We start from the raw sequence: 9,150 nt of genomic DNA, 5'->3' as shown, positions 1-9,150 counted from the left end.
TAGCCTTGAACTCGTGATCTTGCTTCCACCTCTTTGAATACTGGGATCATGGGTAAAAGCCACTACTTGAGTTTGTGGCCAGCCTGGGTTACAGAAAAGAAATGAGTAAACAAATAGGTGAAGGAAGAAAAGAAGAAGGAGAAAGAGAAGGAGAAAAAAGGTCAACATTTTGCGGTGAACCAGCAAGCATTTTTTTCTTCTGTTTAGTGTGTGTTGATTTATACTATATTTAGAGCTGAAAGTCAGAGGGAAGGAGAGGGCAGGATTTGATTTGTGTTTGGAAGTTTCCATCTCATAGATTTTGCCTTGGGGGCAACCTCCTGATGTCAGATCCTGTCAGTTCTTTTTGTAAGCTGGGAAAAACAGGGCTTTGCGGAGGACCAGAATGGGGGACAGAGTCATCTAGTAAATGAACCTGAATTTTAGCGGGGGCTTCTAAATACTTCTCTCCTGTGTGTGTTAGCGTTCCAGTTTGCTTTCCTGATGCTGTGATAAACACCATGACCCAGACCAACCTGGGGAGGAAAGGATTTGGCTTACACCTGACGTTTCATCATTCATGACCTCAGGGTAGGAACTCAAGGGGAGAAACAGGAACCACGGCAGAGACTAAGGAGGAATGCTGCTAACCGGCTTGCTCCTTATGACTTGTCCAGTTTGCTTTCTTAACATTGAGCCATCTCTCCAGCCCCTCAGTTTGCTTCCTTATATGACCTAGGTCCACCCACCCCCGGGATGGCACCGCCCACAAAGCTGCTGGATCCTTCCACAACAGTCGTTGATGGAGAAAATGCCCCCACAGACTTGCCCACAGGCCAGTCTGAGGGAGGCAATTCCTCAACTGAGGTTCCTTCTTCCCAAATAAATCCAGTTGCCACAGATAGAGAAGAGCTAGCTAGGACAGTTAAGAACAAAGGGGAGACTCCGTTACTTATGGGGCTAACACTGAGGGGCAGCCCTTTTCCTGGAGTATCCTTCCCATCCCTTCTTAAATGCCTGTCTACAGAAAGGGGTTAGCTCACTGGGTGGGGAAGACACTTGAGTTAGGCAGCTAGGTGGTTAAGCAAGTAGACTCAGGGGTGGGTCAAGACAATCAGGTTACAGAGACTGGCTCTCTCTTTTAGTTTTGTGACCTTGGGTATATGCAAATTATTTATTATTTTTTCTTTTGTTGGTTTAGAAAAAGGGTCCTGCTATATAAATCCGGCTGTCCTGGAACTTGCCATGAAGCCCCAGGGCTGACCTGAAACCTACCATTCTCCTGCCTCAGCGACTGGAGTGTTGGGCCTGCAGGTGTGTACCATCCACTGTGCCTGGAAAGTTTTCTTAACCCTCCTCCTCTCTAAATGAGGTCAGGCCTTTAATCGCAGCACTTGGGAGGGAGAGGCAGGAGGACTCAGTGGGTTTGAGGTCAGCTTGGCTTACAGAGTGAGTTCCAGGACAGCTAAGGATGTTATACAGAGAAACCCTGTCTTGAAAAACCCAAACAAACAAACAAAAAACCCGAGTAGGTCACCAGCAGCGTTTGTGTCTCACAGGGTGTGTCTCTCGCCATCACAACGAATCTTGGACTCTGCATTTACTGCCTGGGGTCGGAACTGCTCATCTCTCTTTCTTAATATTTGGTTGATGCAACTGTAAAGCAGAGACGTCCACTGAGTGACCTCTTCCCTGTGACCTAGAGGCCTGCCTTTCAGTTTCTCTGAATTCAGGCCCATGTCTGTATAACCGTGATCAGCTTTGCCTGATTTCACAATTGTCGCTGCATTCATTTGTCTTATTGCCTTTCTGAGACAAGGTTTCCCTACATCATCATTTTAATCAGGTACACATAGCTGACATTTAAACTGATTTCAGAAACCATTTTATTGGTTTCACTTTCTTATATAACCTTTGAATCTCATTAAGTTTTTAAGATGAATGCTGTGCCTTTCTTGTTTTCCTCTCTCTTTTTAAAAATTTTTATACTGTAGTTATCTGCATTTGGTCTGGAATTTCCCTTAAGGTATTCTTAGAACATCAGGATTCCACAGAATAGTCAGTTATCTACTGGGTAATGTGAAAACCAAAATAAATACAGATCGTGGAATTCTTTCATAAGGAACGAGAGTCGTGAGCTGAGTGAGCGTGCCTGAAAATACCACTGTGCATCTTGCATTCGACCCTGAATTACTATTCCCTTGGAAAGGTGCATTAACTTTCTCAGGTCACTGGGGTTTTCATTAGCATGCTGGGCTATAAATAGCTCGCTGGAGGTGAAAGGGAAATGATGTGGCTTCCTTCTTCCCTGGGGACTTAGGATATCAGAGAGTAGCACTCACTTGCCAGTGTTTGGCTCATTGTATGCAGGGATTGTTTATAAGGTCACATTTTAGATTAGCCTTTTGAGATGAAAAATAAAACAGCAGGCAAGGACACTGTGAACATTCAGTTTTTCAGGGAAAATTATTTTGCATGGAATTTACCTAGTGCCCTACGTAAAAATTCTTAATGCAGCTTGTCTAGTACAATGCAAAAATGTATTTCCCCTGAGTTGCTTAAATGTCATCATGCTTGGTATAAAATATGAAGTACCTCATTTCGTAAACAGTCTTGCCAGAGCCTTTCTGCCATGATCTCCTATATAAGTAGTTATGGCATCTGTTTAAAAGGGGTAATTGATTCATTTCCTGCTGAATTCAAACAGCAGACAGTCACAAGAGGAAATGCAGAAAATTCTGTTTTGTTATCTTTTAGAGCAAGCAGTTTGTCTTGGGATTTAGAAAACAACTTGTACTCTTCCCGTAGTATTTTGTCTGATCTACTTCTTTAAGACCCACAGAATAGACCCGGTGGGAAAGGGCCTGTGTTGGCCTGGTAAGCAGAGCATAGCCATTTGAGATCAGAATATAGCCTGTGTGCCTTCCACATAGTAGGCCTTCTCTGAAAATTTGTCATATGTATTAAAATTTATTTTGCTGTGAAAATAATTCCTAGGCCTCCTAGGACTCAGACAGTACTTAGAAAACATATTCTTTGGTGCTTATGGTTTCAACTGGTTTAGTTTTCCATGGGGACCCATGTGTGTTATTGAACATGGGGCATGTTTGGGGTAAGGAACTATAGATAAGGAAAACAGCAGCAAAAACTTGGTAACATTTGTCAAATAGGGGTCAAATTAATGCAGATTTGTTTAATCCAATAATCCAGCGTTTAAGAGGAGGGTTATTATATATTACATGGCTTGGTTTTGCTCTTGAGACGGTTTTGTCATTAAGTAAGCAAGAAAAGCAGGTTCATTCTGTACTTCCCTCCCCAGTCTCCCCATATAGTCCAGGCAGGAGTGAGTCTCCCCACATAGCCCAGGCTGGAGTGGGTTTTCACACATAGCCCAGGCTGGAGTGGGTTTTCACACATAGCCCAGGCTGGAGTGGGTCTCCCCACATAGCCCAGGCTGGCTTCAAGTGTTTGATCCTCTGCTTGAGTCTTTCAAGCTCTGCGATTACAAGTAGTCTTTAAATATATGTCAGCAATTTAATGTACTCCATGACCCTTTGATATAATTGTCCTTTCCACCGTCTATGAATAATGAACTATGCTGGACGTGGCGGTACACACCTTTAATGTCAGACTGGGGAAGCAGAGGCAGGGGGGATTTCTGAGTTTGACACCAGCCTGGTCTACAGAGTGCCAGGACAGTCAGGACTGTTACACAGAGAAGCTCTGTCTCAAACAAACCAACTGGGCCAATGAGATGTCTCAATAGGTAAGGGCACCTGCTGCCAACTGAGAATCTGGTTAGATGTCTGGTACCCACATGACAGAAGGAGAGAACCAACTCCCACAAGTCCTCTGATGCCTGCACCATGGTACATGTCTGCCCACCCCCACACACATACATGAAAAGTAAGACAGTAATTGATCAAAAATTAAGATTAATACATTGATGTTCAGAGATGCCACAAACCTTGCAGAAATTCACACAGTAGGTGGCAAATTAGTGTTCTTCCCCTGAACTGACTTTGACACTGAACAGGCGCCTACACATGGAGTCTAAATGTCTTTTCCTTTTGGGATCTGTCTTCTCCGTAATTATTACCTGTAGAAGCCTTCTTGACTCTTAAGGCTAGATTAGGGTGTTGCTTACTTAGAACAATGAAACGATCCCACCTCAGTTCCTAGTACTGGCAACATCTCTTTGAAGTTAGGCTGGGTGACATTGAATTACTTTGACTGAAAGGGAAAACTGAAGCTAGAGTGGTTAATACTACTTTCTCTCTCCCCCCCTGCCTCTCTCCCCCTCTCCTTCTCTTTCTTCCCTTCTCTCCCTCCTCTCTTCCCCTCCCCTTCTCTCCCTCCCCAACTCTTTCCCCCTCTCCTCTCCCTGCCCCTCTCTCCCTCCTTTTTCTTAAAGTTGGTTTTATTTATCCTTTGGCCAAATGCAGGGAAGAGAAAGAAAGACTCCACCTCCCCTGTGCATTGTAACCATGACATAGAAAAGATGAAGTAAAAGCCAGGAGATTTTCACATCCTGATTTGACCCTGGGATAAGCGCTCAGTGCTGTATAAGGAACAAAAACAAAATCAGAAAACGACAACAGTGAGGGTGGTATTTTCTACATGTTGTTTGCCACCAGAAGGGGGGTCAGATAGCAACACCCCAGGCTTTTCTATGACCTAGGACCTGGGATCTAGGTAAAATGAATGGAGCTTCCAGAGCCGACTTGGGCTATGAAGACAGGACACACCCTAGGGATGATGGAGGAAGGTAGGAAGGAGGTCAGTGGCTTCCTGGCTGTGCCATACAAGTCCTAGTCATGGGCCTGCACACTTTTGTAATGTCAGGGTACAAATCCCGATGCAGTTCCATTGCTGTCATGTGGGCTTACTGTCACATGCTTCCAAATCTAATCAATAATTAGGAGGCTGTCTTAGTCAGGGTTACTATTGCTGTGCTGAAACACCATGACTTCAGCAAGTTGGGGAGGAAAGGGTTTGTTTAGGTTATGCTTCCACACTATAGTCCATCACTGAAGGAAGCCAGGACAGGAACTCAAGCAGGGCAGGAACCTGGAGGCAGGAGCTGATGTAGAGGGGGAGGGGAGCTGCTTACTGACTTCCTTTCCCTGGCTTGCTCAGCCTGCTTTCTTTTTTTTTTTTTTTTTTTTTTTTTTTTTTTGGTTTTACGAGACAGGGTTTCTCTGTTTTGGAGGCTGTCGGTCCAGCCTGGCCTCGAACTCACAGAGATCCACCTGCCTCTGCCTCCCGAGTGCTGGGATTAAAGGCGTGCGCCACCAACGCCCAGCTCAGCCTGCTTTCTTATAGATCCCAGGACCACCAGCCCAGGGATGGCACCACCCACAATGGGCTGAGTTCTCCCCCACCAATCACGGATTAAGAAAATGCCCCACCGGCTTGCCTCCTCTCCAGTGACTCTAGCTTTTCCAAATTGGTGCAAAACTAGCCAGCAGAGAGTCCTAAAGAACTGTGTGTCTTATCCACGACTGAACAATAGCTAGCTCTCAGGGCAGGATTTGGACTCTTGCCTTCTCTTAATGTAACTAAGCAATCTGGATTCCAAGTAGCCTTTCAAGCTATGGTGCATGATTGTATTTTTCTACACTTTCCCTTCCAGGTAGTCACAGAGGAGCGGCTGGCAGAAGAGCTTAAGAATCATGCTCTGTTCTCTGGATATAGGAGGCAAGAGGATGTTTTGTCTGGGGAAGACAAAAGTTCCTGCCTGGTTCCTAGGTAGTCTTCTTTCCTCTACACACAGGACAATTACGCAGTTAAAATTAGGATAATTTACCTACCTGACATTTTGTGCAAGCGCTGCTGTATTCATCAGTAGTCAAAACACAAGAAATAGAAATCTGGCTTGCTGGCAGCTAAAGTCTTGAGTTTCTTTACCATATGATGTACCTAGTGCAGGAGTGAATAAAAGAGGCATGGTTCCTGACCGTATGGAGTTCATAATTGAGACATAGAAGGGCGATGTTTTTCATGGGACCATCTGGGAAGTCTTAACTTTTTTAAAAAACATTTTATTTATTTGTTTGTTCATTTATATGTATGAGTGCTCTGTCTGTATGTATGCCTGCATGTCAGACGAGGGCATCAGATCCCACTGTAGGTGGTTGTGAGTCGCCATGTGGCTGCTGGGAATTGAACTCAGGACCTCTGCAAGAACAGATAGTGCTCTTAACCACTGAGCCATCTCTCCAGCCCCAAGACTTAGGAACATTAGTTTTGCTATTTATGCATCTGTGTGTGTACATGTGTGCCATGGTACATAAATGGAGGTCAGAGGATAACTCAAAGCACCGTTTGCTCGTTCCACCATGTGGGTCCTGGGGATGGATTGAAATTAGGTTGTTAGACTTGGCATCAACTACCTGTAGCCACTGAGCCATCTCGATGGTCCTCGGGAGGACTTTTAAAGAGATACCACAGCCTAAGGAAATGGAGCTACTCAGAAGAAGAAAACTGCTTCCAGAAGTCTTCTGGAGCATGCACAGGGCAGAGAGTGTATGGGACTGTGGAAGGACAAGATATGAGGCAAACCTGACTCAAGTATAATTTACCTACTGAAGGGTAGCACTGACATCCGCCAGTAGGAGACCACACTCTTCATTGGGACCACTGTTGAGTGGGTATAAAAGTTCTGACCATAATCATAGATAGTGATTTACTGCCAGCCTTTTTTATTTTAATTCGGTGGTGATTTGCAGCAGGTGTCTGTGAACTCTGGCAGTCAATCACATCTACTTTCTGGGAAGAGGCTTATTTTGATTAATTTAAGTAGCATGAAATTTGCTACTAAAAAAAACGAGCATTTCAGTCGCACTGAGCACATTTGCAATGTGTGCAATGATCACTAATTAGATAATTGGATTGACATGTCCCTTACCCCAAAAGGAAGCTGCATGCTCACCAAATTGTTTCTTAATCCCCTTTCCTTTGGCCTCTTGTACGGACAAACTGTTCTGTTTTTGTGGAATTAGTGACGAAGGATATTGAATGTAAATTGAATTGTACACTCTATAGCCCTCTGTGTCTTGCTTCTTTGACTTAGTATGATGCTTCTGAGGGTCATTCATGCTGTTCCAACATTAGATTTCATTCTTTTCTATACTGTACAGCACATTTTGTTGATGTAGTCATCCTGGTGAGCATTTGGGCCATTTCAACTTTATAGCTATGTGATTTTTAACATGTGTGCATGTACATTCTTTTAACACCTCTGAGGGTAAATCCAGAATTGCTAAGTCATAAACAATATGCCTTAACAATATATAATACATACAGTGCCTTGAGGGACATTGAACTATTTTCTATTGTGAACATTGAACTTGACACTTTCACCCACAGTGTAGGGAGGCTACAATTTCTCCACATCCTTGACAATGCTTTCTGTTTTCTATCTTTAATGGCAGTCACCCTAATGAGCATGGAGTGGTACCCTGTTGTAACTTCAACTTGTAGTCTTCTAGAGCCAGAGATGGGTTTGTTGATCACTTCTGCATCACCTTTGGAAGCTTAGCTGTTCAAGTCCTTAGGTCATTTTTAGAATTGAGCTCCCCCCTTCTCAATGTTGAGTTGTCATAAAACTGTTTAAAGCATGAAGTTGAATTATGCTGTGCTGTATATTGAATATCCATACCCTCTTAGAGGTGGGTGTATTGGTGGGGGGATGGGAAGGGAGAAGAAAAAGTAGAAAACAGAGACCCAGGGAACTTGGAGGATGCCTTGAAAGTGTGAAATATCAAGATTTGTCTTGTCTCATCTTTCAGAGAAGTTTGAAGTCTATATATTCCCAGAATCTGTGGACTCAACTTCCTGTTCATGTTTATTGCTGGTGTCAAGCTCATAAAGAACTGCTTGTCCTGTCCCAGAGCTGGGGATGCGACCCAAAGACTGCGTGCACACTGGGCAAGCACTCACCCCCTGAGTCACGTCTTCAGTCCATGAGTGACTGGTTTCCTTATGCTGTACATGCATTCACTTACTAAGCCTCACTGTTGTGCCAGTTGGTAGTTTTATTCTAATGTTACAGATGAGAGGACTGGAAAGTCAGAGAGACTAAGTGACTCGCCCAAAAACACAGCCAGAAAGATGCTGAAGGGGCTGGGGGGAGAGGGGTGAGGATGGGAACTCCTACTTGGCAGATTCCTGTCCTTTTTCTTATTCCATAGAAGGCTTACAACCACCCTCCCCATTTTCTTTTCCTTTGTTATTTACATCCCTCCCACAGTCATTCCCAAGACTGACACTTGTGTTTTATCTGATATGGAAATTTTATAAGCACATCCCTGCTTGGGTCTGTCATTCTTCAGGGCCCATCTTCCCTTTCATGTCACCATCTTTCGATCCTCATTTGTGCTCTACTTTTAAAGCAGTGTCAGACAGCTTCTGATTTCTGGGATCTGTCAAGATGTTACATAGCCCTGTACTCACAACACAGAGTTCCCTCTGCCAGGAAGGGATTGAAGACCCACCCCCCCCACATACACACCCTCTCCACATTGTAAATCTTCCCCCATGCCACGAAATGCACCAGTACTGACAAAGAAAGAAATCGGGGACAGAGGATAGAAGCTGTCAGTATTTACATACCTCACCTTGATTACCTGAAATAACCAAGGGAATCAACTGCAAAGCTAATGAGACGACTCAGTAGTCAGTGCCAAGGTGTAGACACATCACTGAATGGATCTCCTAATCACCCACAGTAACTGGTTGGAAAATGGAGGGGCCAGCCAAACCCTTACTCGTAAGAGCACAAAAGTGATAGAATGCCATAAACAAGCTTGAAAACATGTAAGCCACCATTATAAAAGTTTCTGAAACATGACTGAAAGTCGAGGGAAGAACACCCAAATCCATGAAAACACACTTGATGTTTCTACATAAAGGGTTTAATTCGGGAGATTGTGAGCCCAAGACTCGCCAGCTTGGAGATGCATTATTATCTCTACCAAGTTTCTCTGTGTTCTCAGGAAAGTTGCAACATGCCTTCCTTGTTTGCAAAATGTGGGTAAAACTATTAGGTGATCTACATATCAAATATGAGATACAATGATGTGTTTGAATGCTCAGCCCAGTGTCAGATACATAATACTGAGTTTTGTTTATGATCTGAGTTATGGGTGTTGCTCATCAGATGTGTTT

General features: G+C 43.9%; 1 long non-coding RNA gene across 1 annotated transcript; it reads left to right on the top strand.

The window, feature by feature from the left end:
• Positions 1–461: 461 nt before the first annotated feature.
• LOC110342981 lies at positions 462–8,716 on the top strand. Its single transcript, XR_002385172.2, has 4 exons — positions 462–570; positions 1,181–1,293; positions 5,615–5,730; positions 7,773–8,716. It is a non-coding gene; the product is annotated as an uncharacterized LOC110342981 (long non-coding RNA).
• Positions 8,717–9,150: the final 434 nt, after the last annotated feature.

This window comes from Mesocricetus auratus, unplaced genomic scaffold (assembly GCF_017639785.1).
Source record: "Mesocricetus auratus isolate SY011 unplaced genomic scaffold, BCM_Maur_2.0 Super-Scaffold_100011, whole genome shotgun sequence".
Taxonomy (NCBI): domain Eukaryota; kingdom Metazoa; phylum Chordata; class Mammalia; order Rodentia; family Cricetidae; genus Mesocricetus; species Mesocricetus auratus.
This window is presented reverse-complemented; position numbering and strand designations above follow the sequence as displayed.